Here is an 18,360-nt window from a genome sequence, read left to right on the forward strand (position 1 = left end):
AATGGGGGCATTATTAATTCTAGAGGGCACTAATGGGGGCATTACTATTACTGGGGGCACTAATGGACACAATTTATTCTGGGGGGCACTAATTGGGGCTCTATAAATTCTGGGGGGGGACTTATGGAGGCATTAATATTACTGGGGGGCACTAATGGGGGCATTATTTATACTGAGAGACACATTATGACATAGGGACTATTAGCCTTCAGTAAGAGTACAGAAGGGTGGTAACCAGTTGGAGGGGGGGGGGGGGGGTGTACCTGCACAGTCTGAAAATGGCAGCACTGATTGGATAGAGTCAGACTGTGCAGGTACACCCCCCCCCCCCCCCTCCAACTGGTTACCACCCTTCTGTACTCTTACTGAAGGCTAATAGCAATTCATTCATAACTTCTAGTAGAAAGAATAAAGGAATGGCACAACATACTGTACAGACATAAGAATAGATGCTCCAGAATTATTACATGGGGAAACAGGCTTATCAGGAGTGGTGACAAGTCCTCTTTCATGCCCCCACAACCACACCCACTCTAGGATGTGGCTTAACTTGGCGGGTATTTTTTGTTGGGAAAGGTGGCAACCCTACTTCCACCATATGCAAAAAATATTATCAATGAAATGGAGCCTTAAATTTGCATTCAGTTCATGAGGCATAGGAGTGATGAACTTTTTCTTAACTCTATTCCCAGGTACCCATACTGGGTCTTAAAGGGGTTCTCCATGAATTAAGAAAATGAAAATATTTTAAATATTACTTTATTATAAATACATTTCCAAATACCTTTTGTGGTGTCTCACAGGGTGAAGTAATTGAGGGTATATATGTGTCTCCCAGGTTCTTAGCATATGCTGAAGAAAGTTATTTAGGAAAGGGTTAAAAAAACCTAAGCCTGGGTCCTGATGAGCTGCACCTGGGGAGTTGCTAGAAAACTGGGCTGTCAACACACTTGCTCAGAACTTCCTGGGAGTGAGAGAAGCCACATCTCACTGAGGGACCCTGAAGGTCCAGAGCCTGCAAACTGCAAGTATCACAGGTTGCTGTTCAGACAGCGTGCTTATTTTGGGTGGACTGAGGATAGCTCATCCACGTCCTAGAGAGGGACCTATTGTTTAGTTAGAGCCTGGACAAGGCTAGGTGTTCCGTTTATGTTTTTGTGTTTTAATGCAACCTGTGAAATAAAGCTGGCAGGACGCCAGTTGAAATGCACTTCTGTCTCCTGAGGTCTCCTTCTGCGAAATAATCTGACTAATCCCCCTACCTTTTCACCTCTGGAAAGGTGAGCTAAATAACGGACTGCCACACTTTCATTAGTTATAATGGCTCGTTTTCTCTTGGGAGAAATAATTAGGAGAAATAAAATGGCCGGCGTCCTATTAGTGCACACAAAACCTGTCCTAATAGGGACAAGTTACTTCAGTGAGGTTAAAAGCTGCCTCATCCTCCTCTCTGCTCTGCTCGTCAGGGGTTATGGTCCTGAATACAGTTTAATATGATCTTCAGCTGAATCTCGGCAGGAATGGAGTTCAATAGGAGAGATGAAGTACGGACAGGACAGACTGTGGTAATGGAGGCTGCATACAAGAGCTGCTGCTCATCAGCCACATCCCCACCTCCTCTCTATACCTCATGTCTCCTTATGAACTCCATTCCCACAGAGATTCAGCTGAAGATCATATTAAACTGTAATCAGGACCATAATCCCTGACAAGTAGGAGAGGAAGATGAGGGGAGCTCTTTAGCTCAGGGTTGTGAAGTGACTTGTCCTCCTGTGTGATTAGGACAGGTTATGTGAGCACTAATAGTACGGCGGCCATTTTATTTCTCCTAATGATTGCTCCCCAGACAAAATGAGCCATTCTGACTAATGAGAGATATTTGGGAATATATTTATAATAAAGTAATATTTAGGTATTTTCATTTTCTTATTTCCCAGGATCATGTTATGTTCAAACAACAGATTTTTGGAATAGGTTTCAGCAATAATTCCACGCCAAAGATGTGCTGAAACCGCCGTGCAGAAGTTCGTGCAGCCGAGTGTTTTTTACATGCGGTTTTCCAGACCGTGCTATTCCATTTTCATTCTTTACCTTGCAGACACCTCGGAAGGCTGCGGCGGGTGCCTGCACGCTGGTCTAGTTCCCTTCAAAAGAGCTAAACTGAGAGTGGGACTGCACTATTCGAAATGAAAATCCACTGAAGAAACCACAATGGTTTCTGTAATGGGATATGCAGTGGATTTTGACACAGTGAAAATCTGTATTGTGAAATATATACAGTACAAAAAACTCCTGAAAACATGACATGCTGGAGGTATGTGAGGACCAGTGATGAGCGACAGGGGCAATAATCGAATTTGCGATATTTCGCGAATATTTGGGCAAATATTAGTCATATATTCTAGAATTCGTGATCTCCAGTCATAATTTTTTTGATTGTGAAAATCGGCAATCGGAAAATTTGCGATATGAAAATTCGCGATCAACACTACTCCGAAAGTCAAAGATATTACAGCCCTCTCATTGGCCCACAAGCAAGAAGCAGTGAGGGATCATGGGTACTGATGAGAAAAAATCTAGAATATTTGCGATTACGAAGATATAGCACTAGATATTCACAAATTCTCGACGTGCCAATATTTGTGATAAAAATTCGCGATTAGAAAATTTGCGATCAATACTAGTGAGGACTGGAGAAACATTGTCCAATGCAAAAATATTAGGTGAGGCCATGCGTTGTGGTTTTGTTGCTACATATGGCCTCACCAGGGGCGTCGCCAGGTCAAAACATTCAGGGCTTGAGCCCCAGATGTTTTGTTCAAAACCCCAAATATTATGGCCGCTGGCTATACAACTGTATTACTATCGCCGCTCACTCTTAGAACGGCGCATGCGGTCGCCAAGATGCAGACAACGTGGTGACATCAGCATAGTTGGCTGAATCCAGAAGCCGCCAACTCCGGCCTCAGGTGATGGAAAGTCAAGTGAGTATTTTCTTGTTTTGTTTTTTTGGGGGCGTGTCTACAGTGGGGGCTTTGTAAATAATGGGGACATTATATAGGGTGGGCTTTATTACTACAGGCGTGCACTAAATGAGGCATTATACCTATGAGGTCCACTATATGGGGAGCATTATATCTATAGGGGGCACTATTAGTACTGCAGGCACTATAGAAAGGTTATATTAATACTGGTGGAACTACAAGCTGCATTATACCTACTAGGGCACTACAGGTGGGCATTATACCTATAAGGGGCACCGCAGGAGGGGCCTATTACTACTGGGGCACTACAAGAGGGTATTATACCTATTGGCACTACAGGGGGAGCATTATAACAATTGGGGGAATTATACCTACTGGGGCACTATAAGGGGACATTTTAACTACTGGGGCCACTATAAGGGGACATTTTAAGTACTAGAACACTGTTGGGGGCATTACAGGGTGCATGATAACTACTGGGGCATTAGGGAGGCATTAGACAGTAGCCACAGGGGGTCCTATAGGGGACATTATAACTACTGGGGACACTATAAAAGTACCTTAATACTACTGGTTTATTAACAGATGCCTAAACAGGCGATGAAACCTATCTTGACCCAGGTTGAAATTAATACTTCACTTTTATTATTGCAAAAGCTAAAATCTAAATGTGAACAAGTGTAGTTTCTAATTTTTATTAACAAACCAAAAAAGAAAAGTTAAAAATACAGTCGCCACTCCACTGATGAATATGAACGTTGATCAGTGAGGGGGGCGAGGAGATGTGCGCAATCTCCCACCCTGTCACTTTCAATGCAAAGTGCTGCCGTGTCACTGTTTGCAGAGCTATTGCTAACTGAATTAGGTTGTTCATCCAACCATATTAAACAATGGGAACCATGGTGCGTCAACCCACTGGAAAATGGCACACTTGTTTATCACATGTGCTCTCAGACTGACATGGAGCCTGATGGTAGTTTAGCACTGTAGACAGGAATTAGCAACAAATCTGATGCCGTATCTAACTAAGGCTCATTGGTGAACCTAGCATTGGTATGAAGTCCAGCCGGACTATCATTAGCTAGTTAGCAGTGGAGTGGAGAGCAGCGTTTAAAAACGAAGTCTGCCCCCCGACATGTTTCACCAGGATTCTGGCTTCTTCAGGGGTAAATGGGCAGCAATGAGTGTCCCCAACCGACTGGAGGATTAAATACACAGTGTGTAGATTGACAGGACTAGCGTCCTATCACATTCATAGCAAAATAGGTAACCAACCAATCGTCTTAAAAACCACACACCCACATGAGAAGTGACACACCAATCTCAGTCGCCTACTTAATACTACTGGAGGCATAACAGGTGGGCCTTATTGATACTGTAGAGAGCCTTATTACTGCTGGGTGCACTAGGTTACCTATCAGCATCAGTCTCCACTAGGAGCCACCGTGTAACCAGGATGTTTCTTTCTTGCCTTGCAGAGGATTCTGTGCTCCCCTACCTCGCACAGTGATCCCTTCAGGAGGGGAGTTGTGGGAAGCTTTCTTCCTTCTGCATCCTGGTCTGGTCTTTCCAGTGCAGGAGGGTCATTTGTCTTCTAGGTTGTGGGCTTCCGAGGCACTATGCTCTGGAGCCGGAGGTGTCACTGTGTTTGGGGCCGCAGCGTGGACAAGCCCTGGAAGAGGCACAGCATAAATAACATCTGCATTTCAAAGTGGACCTGATAGGAGGAGGAGGGGTTGGCAGCAGAGGAAGCAGTGCCTTCAGTGCAAGTTATCCTTCCCTAAAAAAGCGACTCTCCAAGCAGCTGTGTATGAGAAGGGAGAGTGCACCCAGCGTGCTGACCACCAGGATCAGGGATATGACAATAGCACAGTACTTTGATTTTCATAAGAGTGGTTTTACCCCAAAATCAATCCGTTGGGAAAGGGGTCTTCTTTTCAAGTCCCAACCTCAGTCCTCAAATAACACTCAGCAATAACGTCAGGCCACAAAAATTCGGGATCAAAGACTTAGTCTACATTTACACGACCGTATCCGTTTGGAAGTCCTCAAATCGCGGATCCACAAAATACGGATGTGGTCCATGTGTAGCTCACAGTTTTTGCTGGCCCCATTGTAAAAATGCCTATTCTTGTCTGCAAAATGGACAAGAATAGGACATGATCTGTAATTTGCGGCACCAATGTGCAAAGCCTCTTAGTTGTTTGTGCAATTTCAGGAAAAGGGGCAAAAGTTACCAGCCATACGACTGCTAGGGGGATCACTAGAACAGTTGGGCTAGCATACTTCTAGAAGTTTCTTTGGGTTCTCAGCTCACTGGATTGGGGTCATTTCTACCTCTTGGCTAAGAGAAAATTCACCTCTATTGATCAGATCTGTAGGGCAGCTACTGTAATTGGAGTTCTCGGAAAGCATGTTTTAGACATTACAGACTAGAATTCCTGTCTATTGATGATTTGGCCTTTGCTGGGAAGGTTCTTCAGGCTGTGGACCCACCGTAGATTATCTAGGCTTCTCTCTCACAGGTGTCATCATGTGGCATAATGGAAATATGGAAATTACACTTACCGGTAATCTGTTTTCCATGAGCCCATGATAGCTCCTCCTTTTTTCCCACCCAAAAAATCTTAATAAATAAATAAAAATTGATAAATAAAAGTATAAATAAGCTAACATTTTATGGGAAAAAAACAGGGAGGTTTTGATGAAATTTAAAAATTAGATGGCAGCATAGTGGCTCAGTGGTTAGCACTGGGGTCCCAGATTCAGATCCGACCAAAGACAACATCTGCATGGAATTTGGATGTTCTCCCTGGGTTTTTTCCAGGTACTCTGGTTTCCTGTCATACTTCAAAAACATACTGACAGGGAACTTAGATTGTGAGCCCCACTGGTGACAGCAAGTGATCATAATGTCTGGAATATGGCAGCACTATATAAGTGAGTAAAATACGTAATAAATAATTTCTAGGTATTCACTTCTAACAGGACTATAGATCTTTCTATAGACTGAGGGAGTAGTCCTTTTTTACAATCTTGGAGGTTTCCTGTTTGAATCAGCATCTCTCTGATTCTAGCTACAGTAACTCCTGACATCCTAGATTACCACAGTTTTCAATATGTTTATTTGCATCTAATGTCATATATTGATGTTCTGTTATATACCTGTGTATATAATATGATTTATCCGGACACCCTGTATTGGATGTACTGCCTTTACAAGAGCCTGTTTTATACCATGTATTCTCTGCTATAACATATATTGATTTACATTATTGACATCTGATACTTACCTCCCGTATATTTATTTTGGCACTGATGAAACTTTATATGTATCTCTTCCACTATTCTGATGAAGGCCTTATGGGCTAGAAACCTTTAAAATAACATATTTACTGGGAGTCCACACAATAAAAGAAAACACTACTTGAAGTGCGGGAGTCTACTTTATTATTTATACTGTTTGTTAGTAGACCAGATGACTAGATTTGGGGATCCGTTAGTCTAAGTTCATATACAGATTGTTTTGCCACAGAGTGGAGGGAAATCCATGGCAGCGTCTGCACGTGGTAGGCTTTATTCAAATGATAGTCAAAAAGCGGTCAGTGTTTCATCTTTCACAGCGTCCATGAGACGTCTGTTTTAGGCCTTCCATAAGTCATCTGTTGTACATGTGCAGTGCTAGGCTGAAAGGGGAATTTCCCAAGCATCTCCTAGCAATGGTCCTTAAAATACGGACAGATCACAGTTGACATCAGTGTTCTGTCTGTGGACTATGGGCATGTTTGGTCTGCAGCACAGAGCACCCACACACACACAATGTCTGGGCCCCTCATACAGACAATACTTACCTGGTCCTGGACACCTGTGTCCTCCTGAATCCCTCCACGGCCTTTGCTGCATCTCCCCGTAATACAGATCACAACATCTGGCGATAGGGGGTGCAGCCATGGCAGGCCGCGACGGTGACCTGCCCCCTTGTGTCATGTATGGCATTGTATGGGGGGGGTTACAGCTTTGAATAACCCTTTTAAAATCCCTGGATTCATGTGCTTACAGCATACGTCTGTGAATTACTCGTGTGGATTAACCCTTTCACACAAGTGAGTTTTCCCGCGCGGGTGCAATGCGTGACGTGAACGCGTAGAACCCGAACTGAACCCTGACCCATTCATTTCAATGGGTCTGGGCACATGAGCGTTGTTTTTCATGCATCAGTTCTGCGTTGCGTGAAAATCGCAGCATGTTCTATATTCTGCGTTTTTCACACAGCCCTAGCCCCATAGAAGTAAATGGGTCTTCAGTGAAAAACGCATTGCATCCGCAAGCAAGTGCGGGTGCGATGCGTTTCTCACTGATGGTTGCTAAGAGATGTTGTTTGTAAACCTTCCGTTTTTTATCACGCGCGTGAAAAATTCATCAAAATGCATTGCACTTGCGCGGAAAAAAACAGAACAACTGAACGCAATCCCACACAAAACTGACTGAACTTGCTTGCAAAATGGTGCGAGTTTCACTGAACGCACCCTGAATGCATCCGGACCTGATCTGTCACGCTCGTGTGAAAGAGGCCTAAGGGCTGTTTCACACGAGCGGATTCCGTGCGTGGCATCCGCTCCGTGAAAGAGTGCCAAGACCCGATGCAGACTGCAGAGGCACGGAGCATTAACATGACTGATAATGCTCCGTGCCTCTCTGTGATCTCTTTACTATGAAATCACAGTGACAACTTTATCTCACTGTGATTTCATAGTAAAGAGATCACAGAGAGGCACGGAGCATTATCAGTCATGTTAATGCTCCGTGCCTCTGCAGTCTGCATCGGGTCTTGGCACTCTTTCACGGAGCGGATGCCACGCACGGCATCCGCTCGTGTGAAACAGCCCTTATTGTACATGTGCAATTTGCGGTGGATGTTCTATGTAGTACATAAAATCCATAACAAATCATTTAAAAAAATTCTGCAACACATTTGTTCGCATCACAGCAAGGGAGAAAGCAGCAGCCACTGAGGAGAGCTGATGTCTTCTCCTCCTTGTAACTTTACTGCAGATTTACCTATTTGATGCCAGAACTGAGCAGGGGCAGTAGCAGGAGAACGAAGGCGCCAACTGAAAATAAAAGTGTGCTGGAATCCTGAGGCCAACAGGAACAATAAAAGGTAGTAGATTTAGAAAAAATGACAGGTCCTCTTTAAATGTTCAGTATTGCAGTCATGGTTATGTTTGTTAGCTTTTTCTAAAAGCAATTTTATATCCAAAATCACCTTTCACAGGGCTTATTAACGACAAAAAAAATGCTCAGAAAATAGCTTTCCTACCTTCATCTCCTTATTTCTCTTTGTACTATTTTGTCTCATATTGCACATACAGTATAAAGAACGTTCTCCGTCCCAGGATTGCAGTCATGCCCCCCTTTTCCTCACTATTTTGTGACAAGCTGTAAGACAAGAGGTGGTGGCTGAAGGTACATCTGTGAGTGTCACTTCCGGTGCGTTCCACAGTGGAACGCACATGGACACCGGAAGTGACATCATTGTAAGTGTTTTTTGGCGTTTTTTTGCTTGTTATTTAAACATGATTGCCTGCCACTCTGATTGTATCTGCTCCTGATGAAGGGGACACTTTTAGAGGCCCCGAAAAGCGTTGAGCTGTCCACTCCCCCTACCCTGGCTTTGGAATAAAAGGAAAGAAAAAGGAAAAAGACTCCTCAGTGTGTCTCTGTCTGATTCTAACATCTCTACGGGCGACCCAGGCGCAGGAGGTGTGGTGTGGGTGTCTTGAGCTTTATCCCACATTACCCTCCTGGGTGAAGTGAGTCATCAATAATATATACTTTTATTTTATATATATATATATATTTTATATATATATATATATATATATATATATATATATATAACTTTTGATTTATATCATGTTTTTTCGATTTTATATGTGATTATAGGTGATTTTATATGATACTATTTACTTAACATCTAATGGAGAACCGGCACTCTACATCTATCAACGTGCTAAAGAGGCAATAAACACAGGTGATGGTAAAAAATATATATTTATTTTTGTGGGGATGGGTTTGGGGAGTAGATGTCTACTCCCCAAACCCATCCCCACAAAAATAAATATATATTTTTTACCATCACCTGTGTTTATTGCCTCTTTAGCACGTTGATAGATGTAGAGGGCCGGTTCTCCATTATATACCTTTATTGCTATAAACTACCCTCCTGATTGGGTGAATCAGTCCAGAACCAGAGCACCTATACATTGCAGTGATCAGGTGAGCCACCAATAACCCATCTTTTACTTTTAACATCTGACTTTACTTACTTGGTGGGCAAGTTTACATACTTGGTGGGTTCAGTCTTAAAAGGGACCCATTTTTATTCCATATTCGTATTCAAGGGTTTTTTGGCGCCCTCAGCCTGGTCTTCTTTAGCGTTCTTACGCACTACCGTTTTCCAGGGCAGCCAGATGCCAGTGCTAGGTGAGCTAGGGGTCACCACTCCTCTCTCTTCCTAGTGAAAGGTTCCCTCCTTCTCTCCCCTCTGCGCCCCACTTCTGTTACCTGCCATATCAGAGGTGATATTATGGAGGCCAACGACACGGACACCTAGTTTGCACTGGATATCACTGCTGCGGCCAAGAGGATGTCAATGTTGAAGGAGCAGAGTGAGATGCTGGAAGCAGCTGGGAGAGAAGTGGTATGTTTCTTTGGTTATTTTATCATACTAGTCCTGTCTGGATTTTTACGGAACTTGGACAACCCCTTTAAGACCTTCTTTCCATTAGGGCTCTTTCTCTTTTCAAGCCTCGTTCCGGACAGAAGAAGCACGGAGCACTAACATGAATGCATTAGCGATCACTACTCCCCATACTCTGGAGGAGATCACTGCCTGTAAATGCACCGGTTTCCTCTGCGATGATCAGCAGATTGTCAGGAAGGAACCCTTCCAACTGTATTCAGAAAGCGCAGAGATTTAAATATATAGATTACAAGTTTTGATTCTTTAGTTGCAAAACTATAGATCAACTTGCTCAGCTTCTCCTGCTTTATAACATGCTGCCTGCAGAATGCACTGCATTTCATAGATGCAAACCCTTTTTTTTTAAATAACCCTCCGTTCCACCGGTGTGCCGCCTGCTGTTTTTGGCACCTAATATGCTAATTCACAGTATAGGTACAGGGACATGGTGAGCGGTTCAGCAAGCACTATATTCGCGTACATAGCCTGTTCTCGTAAATCTCACAAGAACAGCTCCCCTTCTCCCTGGCTGTGGAACTGTCCACTGCGATTGGATGGCATTACAGCCAGGGAGAAGGAGACTCCCACTGAAGAAACCAACTGTCTCCTCCTCCCTGTACCGATACTCTGAATTAGCATATCAGGCCTCAAAAACAGAGGGGGGGGCACAGTGATAGAACGGAGGGGTATTTTTGGAACAAAAAAGTGTTTGCATCTATAGGGGCCGCACTATCTGGTAAGTATACCAATTAATAAATTAAAGGTCCTCTTTAAAGGCTGTCTTTTATTCACTGCTGCCCTCGGGTTCCTCACCAGATTGTAGGCACCCTTATGGTTAATCTTAAAAAAAGGTAGTTGACTCTTTCAGTGGGGTAGAGGATAGTGGTTATGTATGGTGATCATATTAACTCCTCTATGGTCACATACACCATCATCACCTCACCATCTATTTTGGCCAAAAAGAAGAATTCAGCAGCAGCCTGGGACCTGGAAGGAGAAATAAATCCCTTCTCCAGTTTCTCCTTGATATACTGCTTCATCACTTCATAGGAAGGAGAGTGAAAAGAAATTGTCCCACATTGAATACTCCCTATTTAAACATTAAGTACAGAATCTTACTGATCCTCTGGGTAAAGAGTTGCCATACTCTGGATAAAGAGTTGCCATCTAAAGACCATTGGGTTACCATCAAAGACCAATGGGTTTCTCTAGAGGCACATAGTTAATGTCCAATCTTTTGGCCAAATCAAAAGCTAAAGAACCAAGTGCGGCACCAGAATAAACAAAATCCTCCATTGGTAAATGTATACTCTCCCATTAAGGGCAACAGTAAAATCTTTTTAGGAGTAAAATTAAGTACAGCATCCTAGAACAATCTCCCCACTAACCTCCTGGCACAGAAGTTTTCCGAATTGAAGGTACAATTCTGGGCAAAGTGCCCCTTATTTCCAGCACACTAGGAGACCTCAAGAAAATGAGAAAAAGCATCCTTCCTCTCTGACTTTCTCTCTCTGATATATCTGTCAATATTAATGGTGAAAGAAATTAGACTATTACAGGGACATTTCCTTTTTTTTTTTTTTTTCTTTTTTTTTTAAATCACAGCCTGTATGTGAATATTTTATGGATTCTTTTTTTTTTTTTTACAAAAACAGGTGGTTGGTTTTCCATTCACTCCAACCAGAAACCGAATGAGGGTGAGTGACTCTGCTAGAACATCACACATTACCCTGTTAAGTACAATGCTTTTCTGTGGGCATCTTTATCTATGCCTGTAGAGAGAACAGAGCTTTCATACTGTTATCCTACTTTTATAACTACCATTAATAATGGGTATTAGCTAGGCTTCTGCTAAAGGCAGAAGTCTAATCAGAATTTGTAAAGTGAAAATACAGTACAGTACACTATATAGTGTACTGTACTGTACTGTATTATACAGACAGCAGACCCACTGGATCTTCAAGCACCAAGTGGGTCTGGGTCAAAAAAAAGTGAAAAAAAAGTAAAAATCAAAAAACACATTTATCACAGATTAAAAATGAAAAAATAAAATTCCCTACACATGTTTGATATCACCGCCTCCATAACGACCTGATCTATAAAACGGTCATGTTAATTTACCCGCACAGTGAACGCCATAAAAAATAAAAAAATAAAACTATGATGAAATTGAAATTTTGCCCACCTTACTTCCCAAAAATGGTAATAAAAGTGATCAAAAAAGTCGTATGTACGCCAAAATAGTACCAATCAAACCGTCATCTCATCCCGCAAAAATCATACCCTACCCAAGATATTTGCCCAAAAACTGGAAAAACTATGGCTCTCAGACTATGGAGACCCTAAAACATGATTTGTTTTGTTTCAAAAATGAAATCATTGTGTAAAACTTACATAAATAAAAAAAATTGCATACATATTCGGTATCGTCGCGTCCGTGACAACCTGTTCTATAAAAATATTACATGATCTAACCTGTCAGATGAATGTTGAAAATAACAAAAAATAAATGCGGTGCCAAAACAGCTATTTCTTGTTACCTTGCCTCACAAAAAGTGTAATATAGAGCAACCAAAAATCATATGTACCCTAAACTAGTACCAACAATACTGCCACCCTATCCCGTAGTTTCTAAAATGGGGTCACTTTTTTGGAGTTTCTACTCTAGGGGTGCATCAGGGGGGCTTCAAATGCGACATGGTGTCAAAAAACCGGTCCAGCAAAATCTGCCTTCCAAAACCGTATGGCATTCCTTTCCTTCTGCACCCTGCCGTGTGCCCGTACAGTGGTTTACGACCACATATGGGGTGTTTCTGTAAACTACAGAATCAGAGCCATAAATATTGAGTTTTGTTTGGCTGTTAACCCTTGCTTTGTAACTGGAAAAAAATTGATTAAAATGGAAAATTTGCCCAAAAATCTAAATTCAGAAATTTTATCACCATTTGCCATTAACTCTTGTGGAACACCTAAAGGGTTAACAAAGTTTGTAAAATCAGTTTTGAATACATTGAGGGGTGTAGTTTCTTAGATGAGGTCACTTTTATGGAGTTTCTACTCTAGGGGTGCATCAGGGGGGCTTCAAATGGGACATGGTGTCAAAAAAAACAGTCCAGCAAAATCTGCCTTCCAAAAACCATACGGCGCACATTTCCCTCTACGCCCTACTGTGTGCCCGTACAGTAGTTTACGGCCACATATGGGGTGTTTCTGCAAACTACATAATCAGGGCAATAAATATAGCATTTTGTTTGGCTGTTAACCCTTGCTTTGTTACTGGAAAAAATGGATTAAAATGGAAAATGTGCCCAAAAATCTAAATTCAGAAATTGTATCAATATTTGCCATTAACTCTTGTGGAACACCTAAAGGGTTAACGACGTTTGTAAGATCAGTTTTGAATACCTTGAGGGGTGTAGTTTCTAGAATGGGGTTGGTTGGTTGGCATTTTTGGTTGGTTTCTATTATGTAAGCCTCGCAAAGTGACTTCAGACCTGAACTGGTCCCTAAAATTTGGGTTTTTGCAAATTTCTGAAAAATTTCAAGATTTGCTTCTAAACTTCTAAGCCTTGTAACATCCCCAAAAAATAAAATATCATTCCCAAAATGATCCAAACATGAAGTAGACATATGAGGAATGTAAAGTAATAACTATTTTTGGAGGTATTACTATGTATTATAGAAGTAGAGAAATTGAAACTTGGGAATTTGCAATTTTTAAAAATGTTTTGCTAAATTTGGTATTTTTTTATTTAAAAAAATAAATAAAATTGACTTCATTTTACCAGTGTCATGAAGTACAATATGTGATGAAAAAACTATCTCAGAATGGCCTGGATAAGTCAAAGCGTTTTAAAGTTATCACTACTTAAAGTGACACTGGTCAGATTTGCAAAAAATGGCCTGGTCCTTAAGGTGAAATAAGGCTGTGTCCCAAAGTTAAAGCAGCATGCCATGATTTTTTATTTTTTGCCTATATACTGCACCATTATTAAAGAATAAGATAGAGGTTCTTGTATATGCCTTATGAATACATGTATAACAATTGTCTACTACCCTGATTCCTTCTTCCCCTCAGATATGGTTTTCCTAATGAATCCTACGTTTCCCATCATGCCTGGCTTTGCAGGGACCGAGGGGGCAGAGTCTCATCACACTGCATTGCTCTGACTCCTGGGCAGCCAAAACAGATCCGTGACAGAGAACTGCTGTCCCCTAAGGCCCCTTGCAGACGAGCAAGTATTCCGCGCGGGGGCAAAGCATGATGCGAACGCATTGCGCCCGCACTAAATCCGGACCCATTTATTTCAATGGGTCTGTGTACATGAAGCAATGTTTTTCACTCATCACTTGTGCGTTGCATGAAAGTCCCAGCATGTTCTATATTCTGTGTTTTTCACGCAACACTGGCTCCATAGAAGTGAATGGGGCTGCGTTAAAATCGCATCTGCAAGCAAGTGAGGATGCGATGCATTTTTCATGGATGTTGTTTGTATACTTTCACGGTCGTGCAAAACGCATTAAATTGCATTGCACCCGCGCAAGAAATATTGAACAACTGAACGCGATCGAATGCAAAACTGAATGAACTTGCTTGCAAAATCGCACATTTTTCACTGAACGCATCCGCAATGCATCCGGACCTAATCCGCTCACGCTCATCTACAAGGGGCCTTACACTGCAGGGACTCCATGTTTTCCTATGTGATGCAGCTTGAGCCTGTCTGCCTTGTCACCTCTCTTCTATCAGCTCTTACATGCAGGAGGCATGGAGACCAGTGTGAAGCTAAATCCCTTAGAACTACACTGGAGATTCAGGAGGTTTATATAACTGCTGCTATTCACTGTATACACTTATATATCTGTATACGCTATATATCTGCACTCCTGGTCCTTTAGTTAGGGGAGGCATTATATATATTAGTATCTTGGTATTCAGATATCTCCATGTGTTACAGTTGAGCTGAATCGCACAACAACAGAACAGTCACAAATACAACATATATGAAGCACATGTTAACACTAAAACAAATTTACTGGTGGATGACTCAAACCGAATGTGGAGAAGATGATCCAGTAATCAAGTTGATGGCAGATGAAAAGCATATACTGTAGGTAGACAGTGTAACTATAGATACCAAAATACACAGCAAATACACCAGTCTACAAAAAGAAACTACAGATCACAGAACATAGTACAAACTGTCTAGATGGAATGCACTTAGCAAGCACTGTACTTTGCAACCAGAATGGAATAAGGCCAGAATATATAAAGTTTAGACAATTAGTAACTGTGTCCTTATTAAAACAAAATATTAACTGCGAACAAAGTACGTTAAAAAACACTTTATTGAATTGACGATTAAAAGACAGGTTCTCCACCAGACATAGCAATCAAGCTGGTGGTGAGAACCGGAGTGTAGAAATTGTACATATACTACCTTCTCTGCTCTCACCACCATGAATCGTCTCCCTTTTGATATGTGGGAGCACAGTTAAAACCCACAAGGGTAGTGGGGTAACTTCAGTGCGGTCCACACCAGGATATGTGAGGTCTGTCTTGTCTATTGCCTCCAGCAATTCAAACCTGGAGTAGAAGACTAGACCCCTGGTGTCACCTAAATGGACCCCTAACTGAGTCCCCTATGCACTGAATTAGCGGCTCTTCACTGGTTTAGATCTATAGACACTGAACATAAGAGGGCACATTTTTTAGCTTGATGTGTTTCTCTGACGATATCAGTCGGTCTTTCCTCAGGAGCATACAGCACCCAAACAAAGAAAGTGTTGTTTAGAAGATGTACTACATCACTCTGATGGTGAGTGTGTAGTTGTGAGATCATATATCAAGCCTGCTTGCCTCTGATATCGTGCAAGCAGACCTTACAACTCTTGTAGACGCTGCACGCCTCTGATGGCGTGCGTGCAGCAAGGTAGAGCCTCCGGCACTATGAAAGCAGAGTAAAACCCATATTCAGATGCAATGCAATAGCAATTGCCTAAACAAAATTAGTAACTAAGTGAATATGGGACCCCTGATGCTCGTAGCAAGATCTTGAATAGTTAAAAAAAACATAAAATCTATATACATTTTTTAAAATGTTTTTTTTTTTTACTAAAGTGGCAATACCACAACATTTTTTGAACAGAGCACTTACAGAATAGCACTTAAATGTGGCAGGGGCCAGATTGAAAGTCTTTTAGCAACATGAAACCTCAAAGATAGGATCAAGTTGTATGAGATTATTGTGCGTAGTCTTCTTTTTGCGAGGTGCCAGTTATCACCACTTGTCACAAACTGAGATGGACATAATCCTTGAACCAAGGGACCTTGGTTTATCTCTCTGGCAGATATCTACATGCCTAGGCTGAGATGTCAGCAGTGTTCAAACTTGCATGTCTTGGAGGATTGGATAACAACAACGAACTGGAATGACAACAAGAGGTGCACAGAGGCAAACCTCTGCATGGACAGATTGATTTGAAGAATGACACATAATGATCCATTCTGTGCTGAAAGTGAAATTATATGTCACATCCCAAACCCAGGGTGGAAAACAGAGTCTATACAAACCATCAGAGGGCATTTGCACAATATTGGGATATGATCCAGACATCCAGCTACTCCTGTTCTATTGACCTCACGCCACAGCTCTCAAAGATTATCATGGAGCACAGCAATGGAGGCTGGAGCGAAAGTTTGTCCTCTTCTGCGATGAGTCCCGCTTTTGTCTTGAACCCAATGATAGCCTGAGATTGGCCTGGAGACTACGTGGTCAATGTCATGAGGAGGCCTTTACAAGGAAACATCATGCCAATCCTACTCCTGGGATTATGGTATGGGGTGGCATAATGTACAGTAGCTGGACACCACTAATCTTCATTTCAGGTACACTGAGAGCTCAAGATTATATTGATTTGGTCGTGGAAACAGTGGCATGGCCTTTCTTCAAAATGTCGTAGGAGCCGTTTTTCAGGATATAGGCATGATGCATGTTGCTAGTGCTACTGTGTGCAGCCTGTGTGACCTAAAAATTATACCATGGAATGTAATTGGTAGGGAAATTGCAAAGGGAGGTGCCAGCAGCATCTTAATCATTTGCATGCCCAAGTGCATTTAGCGTAGCAGAGCATTCCCCAACTATTTATAACCTCATTGGTAGCGTGCCAAGGCTTGCAAGTGCGTGTATTTCTGCATGTGACACTCATACTTGATACTCAATAACACAAGATGTTTTGAATATTTTGTTTCCATTTTTTACAATTTGCATATCATCAACATGTCTATAGATCCTGTGATTTCTATAATTCAACAACTTTTCATTCTTAGTGTTGCATTTTCAATGTTGAGGAGTATATGGACCTATGTGGTCTCTAAGATCAGTTTCCAACGTAAAAAGGATAAAAGCCACATTAATGTCTTTAATGCCATCAATATGAATAATGTATAATTTACAAAAATCACTTTAAAAATTGCACTTTTGTCTGTTTGTACTACATTTACTGGTAATTCATCTAATTGACTTTTTTGAATTTTTTTTTTTATTGCTAGGGAAATGTCTATCGAAGAATATCTCAGGGAATTCATGAAAGAGCTATATTTAATTCCCCTTAAAATCCCCTGTGATTTACAGTATAACGTTGACCATAGTCCATTGTCAGTTTGATTAAGTTCACAGTGATGGTGATTGATAGGACTTTAATGTTGAAGTGACAGTAAATGTTGCACTAAAATTTTACATTTGCATCATATAATAGAAATCATTTAAAGCTGTAATGCATTTAAATCTTAAGTTTTTTAGGTAACAGTTTGGGAAATGTTTTTGGCAAAAAGTAATATGCACCCCTGGCCGTGTCAATCAGGAAGGCGAGCACAGAGGTAACAGGAGAATCAAAGGTGTACAGGGGGACTTGACCTGCCCTCAGCACACTTAAAGAGTAAGGCCTCTTTCACACGGGCGTCACGGATTTGGTTCGGATGCGTTCAGGGAAAATTGTGCGATTTTGCTTGCGAGTGCTTCAGTTTTGTATGCGATAGCATCGTGTTGTTGCGTTTTTCCCGCGCGCGTGAAAAACGCATGCCATCCGCATGTCACGCGCGCGGGAAAAACGCAACAAAAATCGTCATGTTTGGTACCCAAACCCGAACCCGGACTTCTTCACAGAAGTTCGGGTTTGGGTTAGGTGTTGTGTAGATTTTATTATTTTCCCTTATAACATGGTTATAAGTGAAAATAATAGCATTCTTAATACAGAATGCATAGTAAAATAGTGATGATGGGGTTAAAAAATTATAATTTAACTCACCTTAATCCACTTGTTCGCGCAGCCCGGCTTCTCTTCTTTCTTCTTCATTGAGGAAAAGGACCTGTGGTGACGTCACTGCGCTCATCAAATGGTCCGTCACATGATCATCACCCTTGATGGATCATGTGACGGACCATGTGATGATTTTCACGCAGCCCCATTCACCTCTATAGGGCCTGCGTTGCGTGAAAAACGCACAAAATAGAGCAAACTGTGATTTTCACGCAACGCACAAGTGATGTGTGAAAATCACCGCTCATGTGCACAGCCCCATAGAAATAAATGGGTCCGGATTCAGTGCGGGTGCAATGCGTTCACCTAAAT

Source organism: Bufo bufo, chromosome 4 (assembly GCF_905171765.1).
Source record: "Bufo bufo chromosome 4, aBufBuf1.1, whole genome shotgun sequence".
In the NCBI taxonomy this organism is placed as follows: domain Eukaryota; kingdom Metazoa; phylum Chordata; class Amphibia; order Anura; family Bufonidae; genus Bufo; species Bufo bufo.